The following is an 11,009-nucleotide window of genomic DNA, read 5'->3' as shown; positions in this document are numbered from 1 at the left end:
AGAGGGGGGGGGTGAAAGGGTCTGGGTGAAAAGGAGTGCGGTGAAAGTCACGGGTGGGTTTTTTACCCCCGATCGCACGGGACTGCTAGTCCCGTGTTATTCGAAACTGCCACGAAATACACGGGACTATCAGTCCCGTGTATGTCGTAAAAACTTTTCGCCAGCAAAACCGACCCTTTTCAGAAGAAAAGGGTCGGTTTTGCTGATTAAAGTTCAAATAGGTCGATTTTGCTAATTAATTCTCGAATTTGGTTGATTTTGAAAATTTGTCCTTTTGAAAACCATATTATCTAAGTACGGGTCTTATTAGAACCTCCCCATGCTTTGCGACAAACAGGGGGCAGTTCAGTCATTTCACTACTCTCTTTTTAGCTTGCAGAACTCTGCACGCTATAGGTTCTGATAATGTCACCTTTGTCAAGTGCTGATCTACTAGATCTAAGATCTTTTACACGAGCTCCTCCAATCCGTAGATGAAATCAATATCAGTCTCCTTCTCATTTGACTCTTGCAATTGTTTTGGTTTTTTACTTTTAGCTTTTGTCCCCTTCCTTTGAACCCTAGAACTCACTTGAAATTTTCAATGGCTTCTAATCCGAGTAAACTATTTACAAAGCTAGCAATAAGGAAATTACAACTTTGTAATTAATTCGATCTTTTTCATCATCTATGTTTTTTGGATAAATATTATAAAACTTAGATACGGAGTTGTTAGAAAGAATGTGGTAGAGAAAGGACAAATTTACCCTTTAAATAAAATGAAATAAAAAAATAAGTAAGACATCTTTCCTGGAACATTGAAGCAAGACTCAATTTTTATTTATGGTATGTTTGGCAACTCCCCACTAATTAAAGCCTTAACAAGGTTAGTTATAATTCAAGTAGGGGTGGATCAATCCTAACTCGGATAAGGACATAAAATTTGAACTAAGAGAACTTGGTTTGCAGTAAGCCTAATTTGAACTAAGAGAACTTTCGGCCGTTGTTCGAAGATCAAGATTAGATGCATGGTGAGTCTTCCACAAAATTCAGGAAAGGTGATATCTAAACAAGAGATTTGTCTATATTTATATATTACTATGCATGGTTTACATTGGTATCATAGCCAGATTAGGTTTGCTAAACATCTTTGATCCTTTTGTTTTAGGGTTAGATGTATTTATCTTGCATCTAGTGTTTGTGTAGAATAGATCTAGTTTCTTAATGATGATTTTGGTCACTAAAATAGATAAAGTCAGGATTTTTATTAATAAAATTTTATTTAATAAAAAAAATGACATTTAGGATGTCAAAAATTTTATTAAAAATTTTGGGTGTAAAAATCCTATTTTTGACATTTAGGATGTCAGATATATAATAAAAATTTAACTTTTAAGATCTAGTGGGCAATTTTAATAAAGATTAGAAGCGTTGACGACAGTGGGATCATAGGGTGGTGACTCTGACACTGGACGTTGAAAGCTCACCACCCACAATCGTCGGCGTCGGATGCTAGTGGTAGCAGTTTCATTTCATAAAAAACTCTTATAAGATCTTCCCGCCAGCGACAGTACCACTAATCGATGGCGAGACCCAAATGCAGTGGCATAGGTGTTGGGCGTGGAAGGCGATCGCCTGACCATCGCGGCTGTCAGGCACCAGTGACAGTTTATTCAGTTGTCAACAAATTTTTTTTTAAAGGGGTTGCCTTAGGGGTGGCGGTAGCGTTGGGCTGCTGACACTGACAACAACTTGGGCGGGGCTAGCGATCATACTCAGACCCGAGGTCAAGGTGGTGCTGCTAGGCAGTGCCCCCTAACAAACTCCTAGGGCTAGAACCCTAGGAGCAAAGCTAGAAATTATATTTTTGTATTTTTTATTTTATTTATATTTTGAAAATTGTAAAATATTATTTCTTAATTAGAACATCCTTTTAAAATAATAAAAACATTAAGAAAAATTTTAGAAAATATTTTTATTATTTTCTTTAGAAATTTCTGATAAGAAGACCACTAGATTTCATAATAGAGTTATTTTTCAATTTATAAAAATAATTTTTGAACTTTGAAAGTTTAGAAAAATTATTTTTATACACCAAAAAATTTAATTATAAAAAATCTTAAAAAATCTTATAGATTTTCATCGATAGCTATTCAGGCGGGAGCGCTTGGTACACGTACTAATTACAGAATAAATAAAAAACCCTAATAAAATTGACAAGGTAATGTTTCGGCTCTTTTGCATAGCAATTGACACATATTACAGTTCAAAAGAGACTATAATTGAAACAAAGTAAAATATGGCTAGGTTCCTTTCAGCGTGCTAATGGAGTGTTGATCTTGTGCTCCATTGACGATCCGACTAAGATGATAGGTCCCTTGTTGTTGATCTCTGACTTGGTTGCTTATAAGATATCTCAATCTTCTCTTAGAACCGAAACAGAATGAAACTTCACATGTGTAGTCTGGTGGTCTCTCCGTGTGTGTCGAATGAATAATCTCCTCCTCCTCTTATAGGCTGAGAGAGAGAGAGAGCTAATGGCCTTTAATTGTGGGTTAAGTGGTCATTAAAGTAGAAGATAGTGGGGGAGCGGTAATCTTCTTGAAAATAGCTCTCAAACGGCTGATTGGCGAAGTTCGCTGATTTGGTGAAGCTTGCTGAAGGTGTTTGGGCAAGGCTTGCTTGGATGTGGTTGATCCTTCTTTGGAATTATGGATGTCATGGCCCACGTGGGTAGCTATGAGCGAAGTTTGTTAATTGATTGGTTGGCAAATTTCGCTGGCGAAATTAATCAGTTAGCGAACTTTGCCTATGAGTTCGAATTTAGCACATAATTCGACTTATGACTTGGCTATCTCAATAACACCTTTCGACTCAGCCTAAAATCTGAATTGAGAGTCGACCCACTCTTGACTTGGTCGGGTCGGGTTGGGTCGAGTTGAGCTGTGTGGCGAAGTTCACATACTTAGTTAGGCGGATCAAACTTCAGATTGTTGTGTGTTCAAGTTTAAGCCCATCTGAAGCGTTTAGCCCATGAGCGTTTACTTTTTGGATCCAAGCTGAACATTAGTCTGGATGAAATATACTTTAACAGTGTATATATAAATATGTAGTTGAATATTAAAATAAATTTATTTGCTTATATTTGTCATGTTGCATGCTCAAAATGCATGCTAGAATAAATAAATAATTTTAAGTGGGATATTTCAGGTAGAGATGACACTATGATTTAACTACCCAATCTAGCCTATCTCTAAGAAATCTAATATTTCATTTTCAAAAATTTGGTAATGATTTTAAAATTTTTATCTTTGAATACTACGATTGAGGCCCTACACCTTCTTCTCTTTGTTTGGAATGTAATTTTATTATCGGTAAAAAACTTAATGAGATGGAATATTCTTCAAAAAAGAACAATACTCCAAGTAAATGCTAATAGTCTTAATATCTGTAGTTAGAGTATGTTAATCCTTCTCTTGTGATACAAAAATAATTATTTTGATATTAGTCCGGGACTGAAAAGTTTGAGATACTTTTATCAAAAGATCCATTTTCTCTTGAGAGGAGGACATTTTTGTGAGCATTGAGGTACTAATTTCTGAGTCGGAGCAGGTTCAACTCAGACTCATAGATGTGATGTCGGTTAGTACAAGATTAGGAAGTAAAAAGATCATTCAAGTGGTCCACCAGGTGGACTGCAAAGAGAAACAATCTTATTGAGGAGTTACATGCTTATCTAAATATAAAGATGCAAGGTTCAGGTAGGTCTCTTTGATGAGGATTTGAGTTTTTATTATTAAGTTAGATTCAAACGAGATAATTGCGAGGCAGAACATCGAATTCGCCTTAGTATGATAACCTCCATGATCAGGGATCATGAGATATAAACTGGGATCATGAGATATTTTGAGCTGCATTGAGATAGGAGTGATATATCCAAATGGTTATCGGAGCTTTACACAACTCCAAGAAAGACATTTATTACTTTTATTACAGATTGCAGATGCAAAAATATTTTAGGATGTGCAAATAAAAGTGAAGTTAGAGTCTAAACATCAGGGCATGTTCAAGGCTAAAATGTCTACTTCAGTTTTGGAAGCTAAATACTCGAGGTATAAGGCTGAGAGCCTAGTTATAATAGGTACATCAAGAGATTTTCAGAATAGGTTCTAAAATAAAAGAAGCAAATTAAAAGGTGAAAATTCCACCTAATAAGAGAAAGATTGATTTGAATGCAAACAAGCTGATCATTTTACGCATGAAGGCGCACGACTAAAAAAATTCGGGACTCACAAACCACATTTGCAGAGCATAGATAGTATTTGTAGAGTCCTTCATAGGAGTCAAAAGATCTAGTTGGGAATTATGTTGCGGTGCTGGGCACAAATGCATAGAGGTCTCCTCTGAGTTTAGGGAACAAATAGATCTTTGGGACATTCTATATGCTCTCACTAAGAATAAGGAATCGTCTCTTAGTAGTTAGACTTGTGGAATTCTAGTTGGTTTCCTTTTTGTGGATAACTTACTTATGTTTGGTTTAAGAGTTATCTGCTTATAAAAGCCAAGCTAATAGCTTAGTTGATTTAAGAATGTGACTCATTACTAGATAATTGCGTTACCTTCTACTTTATATAGTGCCGTGAAATGGACCAGATTTATGGTATAGTAGACTAAGTCACATTAGAAGACATGTAAAGGATAGCTAGGGGCGGCCTTATTGGTATATGTACCAATGTATTTGTTAATCTACGAGTATGATCTCATGGGTAAACTGACTAGAAAGTTATTTAGCAAGGCTATGAGCACCTCAATTGTAATTTATTCACTATGTTATATGCAGACCAATATTTATGAATATATAAAGTGAAGTGAATTCCTCATATTTATAGGCTATTACTCTATTTATGATCATGTGTATTTGATTTCGCGCCTAGTTGAGAGTGCTTGAATTTGTTTCAAGCATTAAATCAGTAAAGTAGATAATCAGTTGAGCAAAAGTATTAGGACTTGCACACTAATCATCATGGTTTTAAATATCAAATATTAGAGAAATATTAGATGGCCAAGATTCATACCAAATTGCAGATATTGGGAAATATTAGAGATATGTGGTAAACATCAGAATGTCATAACAGATGTTTACATATTTAGTATAATGCACTAAAATACAATCTTAACGTACTTAATGAAATTTAAGTATACAAAATATAAATAATATATACTTAGGATTACTAATCAACTTTATAAAATATATAAAAGTACAAATCAACATTGCCACATTTACTCTGATTTTTTAGACAAAAATGTCATTTGATATAATGGGAAAATCATGATATCCCTCCCAAAAATTACCAAACGTGTGTATTGTTTTGGGACAAGCCATAGAAAAAAATATATTGACCAACATATCAGCTGATATATCCAAGCTGATATATCAACCATATCGAGGATATATCACTCAAAATAGCCAAAAGTGGTAGATGATATATATTTAGTGACCATATCAGTTGCGGTAAGCCCCATATCAGTTGCGGTAAGCCTTATAAAAAGATATATCGTGCGATATGTTGGGTCATATTAGGGATATTTAAACAATGCTAATCATGAGAGATTATCTATCTTGAAAGTTTAAGGAATTATGTCAAGATAAATGAAAAGTCATACAATTGTGGGTATCCTATATTTAGCTACAAAATAGTATTGCAAAAATTAGGAATATAACTCTGCTAGATATAGTTCAGAATAGCTGCTCATTAGGTTTTGGGGAAATGTACTACTGATAGTGACATATAGTCTAAATGACATACCTTCAAGATACAGTTGACACCCTATAAGTCATGGACGACCGAGAGCCAATGTTGGATCACTATGCCCTTGTGGGAGTATTGCTTTCATATACTACTCTTTATTGGACGAGAGGTTTAGACCCTAGAAAGTGAAATTATATTATTCATACACTATTTTAGACATTTTGTGTGCTGCATGTGTTTACATATAAGCAATATAATGAGACTGTACCCGAGAGAGTTGTGGTATATTGAGTTCCTAGGAGAGGATTTCCTACACAAAAGAAGAAATAGGTCAAGATTTTGGTTCACACGAGATCGAGGAGACTATCATGGATCCAGTAATGGAAGAGGAATTGGTCCCTCTATCTACTGGGGACAGTGTAGGCTGTCTAAAAATCACAATAGATAGCTTATCCCTCATCAAACACCGATAATGGAAGTTACAATCTGACGACTTCCAAAAGGCTATAATTTGAAGACTTTCACGTAGATCACTGAAGGTTATAATTTGACGACCTTCACGACAACCGATGAGAGCTCTAGTTCAACAGTCTTCACAATCAACATCGGGAGTTACAATCTGACGACTCTCATATTCTCAAGGAGCCAAGACGAAGATTACAAGACAATAATCTTTGCAACGCTATGACAAAATAGATTACTTGGTGATAATCTCTTCAAGACAAGACGCGGAGGTCCTCCCCGTGTGTCAACAGTAAAACGCGAGGGTCGAACCCGCGTATCAACACCAAAATGCGGAGGTCCTCCCCGTGTGTCAACAGTAAAACGCCAGGGTCGAACCCGCGTTACAACATCAAAACGCCAGGGTCAAAACCGCGTTACAACATCAAAACGCCAGGGTCAAACCCGTGTTACAACATCAAAACGCCATGGTCGAACCCGCGTTACAACAAGCGAAACGTGAGCGAGACTCGTGTTCTGGATGTTCAGTCAACACCCAACCTCGCGTCTCAATCCTAAGACGCGAGGTTAGGGTCCTGAACGTCAGGTTGGGCGTTTGACTCATTCAAATATGAGTCGAACGGTTTTAAAACCATTTTCCCCACGATCTGAGGAAATCACGCCCACTCATGAGCGGATTAAGGGGGCAGTTACCACCCTTAATCCCCTATAAAAGCGAGTAAACTCAACTGAGTTAAGTGTTCGATTTTTCTTGGCTTGAATCAACCATTGAAGGCTGGCTTTTTGGAGCTGAGAATTGGCAGCAACAGGGGAGATCATTGGGCGAACTTCAGAAGAGATCGACATCATCCTTCAAGGAAGATCATCTTCAACGTTCGGCAACAGGAGCTTCCTCATCCTTGGCTATTAACCGATTTTCGGTTTAAATCAACTCTTTTTCAAGAGTTAAAACTCGTTCAGAGTTATCAACTCGTTCAGAGTTCTAAAACTTGCCACGCAAGTTCTTCACAACGTCAAATCGTGAGGAGAAGACATCGTTCTAGTGAATCAAGACGTGTGGATCGTCAACGGAGAGTAAACTCGACGCGATCATTCGAGGGAGGCACTCCATCGCCACCGTGAAGAACCCAGTTTTAAACAAAGGGGAGAATCAAATTCATTCTCCTCTCTTTTGTAATCGGAATCAAAATTATAATTGATTTTGAGAGGAATACAAGTCAATTTTTCTTTCATTGTCTTTTTACTGCAATTTTCCAACAAACAGACAGTGAGAGAGAGAGAGACCTTTAGATGACTTGGAGTAATCTACAGAATCTTAACAGCCTCGAAGATCGTTCTATGGACCAATGCTTTTATGATATTTCGAGGTCAATTGGGAAGTGTTCATTGTCGTACCACATATTGTTGCAGAGCAAAAGTCATATAAGGATATTATTTCTGAGTTTGCAGCGAAAGAATGGAAAGTAACGATGGATGGGGAGCTTGAGTTCATGAGGAAGAATCTTGTCTGGGACTTGGTGAATCTTTTAATTGAATGCAATACCACTAAAAATGAACAGATCTTTAAGGTCAAGTAGGATGGGACATTCAAGCAATGCAGGATATGCTTGATGGTAAAAAAGTACACCTAAGTAGCAGAGTGGACAACCAAAAGAGACATTTTTCTTCAGTAATGAGAATCGATTTTATTCCCACGAGATTGACTCTTACAGTGTAAATAGATCAGAGCTAGTCCAGATGGGTATCAAGACAACTTTTTCCTATGTAAAATTGAAAAAAGTGATTTATGTGGGTCAACCTATGTTTCATAGCTAAGGGACTTGAGCACAGCATGTACAAGTTAAAGGAACCTATATATTGTTTGAATTAATTTTCCAGCATGTAGTGTTTCCTATCCTATTGAACAATGTTGGGTCATAGTTTCTAGATGAGAGATTAGAATGGTAAGGTCCATCTATATTAAGCTGATAGAAGTTTGAGATCTGTCATCGTATACTGATGGAATATAGTTGGCCGGGCACAACATGGAGACCATTGAGACTCCAATCGCTAAAAGTCATACCTAAATTTAGAGCAACGTCCTAATACTAAAGCATAGAAGAAGTGGATGTTGATTATCTTTTATAGGAATGTAGTCGGTAGTCATGTATGTGTACAAGCCTCGACACATCCTTTGCAGGAGGACTGATGAGTAGACATCGGTCCAATCTTGATATGACTCATCAAGATAAGTCAAGAGGATTTTTAGATATTTAATTAAGACTACACTTGATGTATTACGCTATGACAGAACGAACTCTCACCTATAGAGATACTAATAATCTGAGTGGGTGTGTGTCAATGTCTAGTTATGCTCCCTTACTGAATGATGGAGTCATTTATTGGAGTGGTAAGGAGCAATAGTATATAGTCATTTTTCACTTGGAGCAGAATACATGATGATATATGCAATAGTATTAGATGCATTTGTTTGCATCGGAAACAATTTTCATTATAGCTTCCATTAAAACGTTTTAACAAAAACAAGTGAATGAGGTTTACACATGTAAATGCCCTCTCTTTACAATGAAACAAAATTTGTGTTCCCTAGAAACACACGTAGAAACTCCTATGTAGTAGCCTCTGCTTGCGTGAGATCTTTGCATGTGCCGAGGATACGTAATCCGTGGACCACCAAATCAATGTTCCAAGCCGGAAACGAAGAAGGTTGAAAGTTGATATTTAAACGTGGAAACAAGAACTGAAGTGAATATCTTAGCAAAGTAAGATGAACACTCTTCTCGAGAATAAGTCAAAGCTTGAATTTGAGGAAACACTAAAAGACTCTTGAGATTGCTTGAAAGTGGTGAATAACTCTCTCTCTCTCTCTCTCTTATGCTCAAAGTTCGCCAAAAGCTCGTCTCTGCTTCCAGATTATCATCAGTCCCTCTGTATCACGTGCACAAGTGTGCCAAGGGATATGTATAGCCATTGGAAGCCGTAACCGTCGAAAAGAAGTTAAAACAACTGATGATCACTACCTCCTTTAGGCAAGGTAGTGTTTACTGTCTCGGCTAAAGGAGACTGTCTCACCAACTGTGAGACAGCTCTGTGTCCCTTTGAGTTGTCGTTTTGTATTCTTCTTTGCTTTCTTTTGCTTTGGCTACTCTTCTTTGACTTATATGATGACGTTCTTCATCTTCTCTCAGTCTTGAGCTGTGTTTAGGACCTGTAGGTAATTTTTGATGCCTACAACAGTCTAGTTGTATATATTCCTAGAGAATTTAACTATAGTGACATGTAGAGAATGATGTGATTCTCTATCATGATAGCATGTCGATTGCTGGCTGTATGATAGGCCAAAATTAGTTTGGGAAATCAAAAAATCTAGATCATGTACCATTTCCTTAAGAACTAAGAGGAGAGGCTATGCTAAGTCTATCATATAAGTCAGTTGATCAGGGATATACTGATAAAGGGAATAGCTGAGAAGCTACTGGTGTAGCACACTTTAGCTTTAGGGGCTACATCTTTAATGATGATTTTTTACTTGAGATCTCAAACGCTTAGGTTATTCTGAATGACGGATTTATAAGATATTATTTTTTATTTGATTGTTATTTTCTCATCTATATACGTACATGTGATTGCTTGTGTCTTATTATTGCTTGATTACCATGGAATGGAGTAATTAATATTTGACGTGTACAGGTGTACACAAAGGCACTGGGTGCACCATTAGAAAGTTATATCAGTAGGTGAGAACTTTTATGACACAAGAGATCCTGTTTGGAGCTTCGGAGCTGTGGCAGTTGCTGAAGCTGAGACCGAATGCTGGATGTCATTTAGCTTAGAGCAATGACTACTCTATTGTATTACTTATATATTGAAGCGATCGAAGTGGGAACCTTAAGTCCATTTTACCTATTTACTATTTGCCATACTAGGGATCTAACTTGGCGCACAAGATGCAGGCTTGTTGGGAGATTCCAGACATATCTTGAGGTGATATAATGGTCGGACAAGTTTATTATGGAGCAATGGAACTTGGGTTTGCATGGTATTCATTTAATGACGTATGCCCTCATGGAAAGATAAGTAATACAATAAGACGTTGCCATGCGATGTGTGTTTGGATTGGATATAAGGAGGGTTGAGGGATGGATTCCTACTCCCTCACTGCGTAAACCCTTATAAATGACCACCAGTAATGGAGGGTAGTCATTGTACCCTTAGAGACACTAGGCTATCTAGGAAAGCTGTTATGAGCATCTGCTATTTTAGCTGCTATTTCTTACTACAATGGGATAATATCATACATACTGGATAATGTCAGGAAAGCGGGTGATTAGCATACTCAGCTATTCAGGGTCAGAGGAAGATCGATTGACATGTCTCCTGATTGCATCACATGCACAACCCTTATTTACATCAGGGGCAAGGTTTTAAGAGTGGGATGAATCGAGGGTAGATTCGAGCGTTCATGTACGCTTCTTCAAGTGATCAAAGATACTTGAACAATATGATTAATCAGATCTAGGGTATGAGATAGTGCATACTTACAATTTTATTTGTATAATTTAATTTCTTTGGGAGATCCTTGTGTCGGTCCTAGCAGATCCGGCTGGAATGCTACCCAATTACAGGTTCTTAATTCACATTGCATTGATGATGTATGAACATAGCATTGATAAGGAAGGAGAATCTCAGAGAGATTTTGACTCGCGGAATCACTAGCTCAGGGAGTCGGTATAGGAAGCGATAGATGACTCTCACCCATTTGTGCGAGTGGGAGTGTGTTAGTAACTGGTGTGATCTGCCCAATTGAGCTGGGGATCC

This window comes from Asparagus officinalis, chromosome 7, assembly GCF_001876935.1.
Source record: "Asparagus officinalis chromosome 7, Aspof.V1, whole genome shotgun sequence".
Taxonomy (NCBI): Eukaryota; Viridiplantae; Streptophyta; class Magnoliopsida; order Asparagales; family Asparagaceae; genus Asparagus; species Asparagus officinalis.
The sequence above is the reverse complement of the archived record's forward strand: the minus strand, read 5'-3'. Positions refer to the sequence as shown.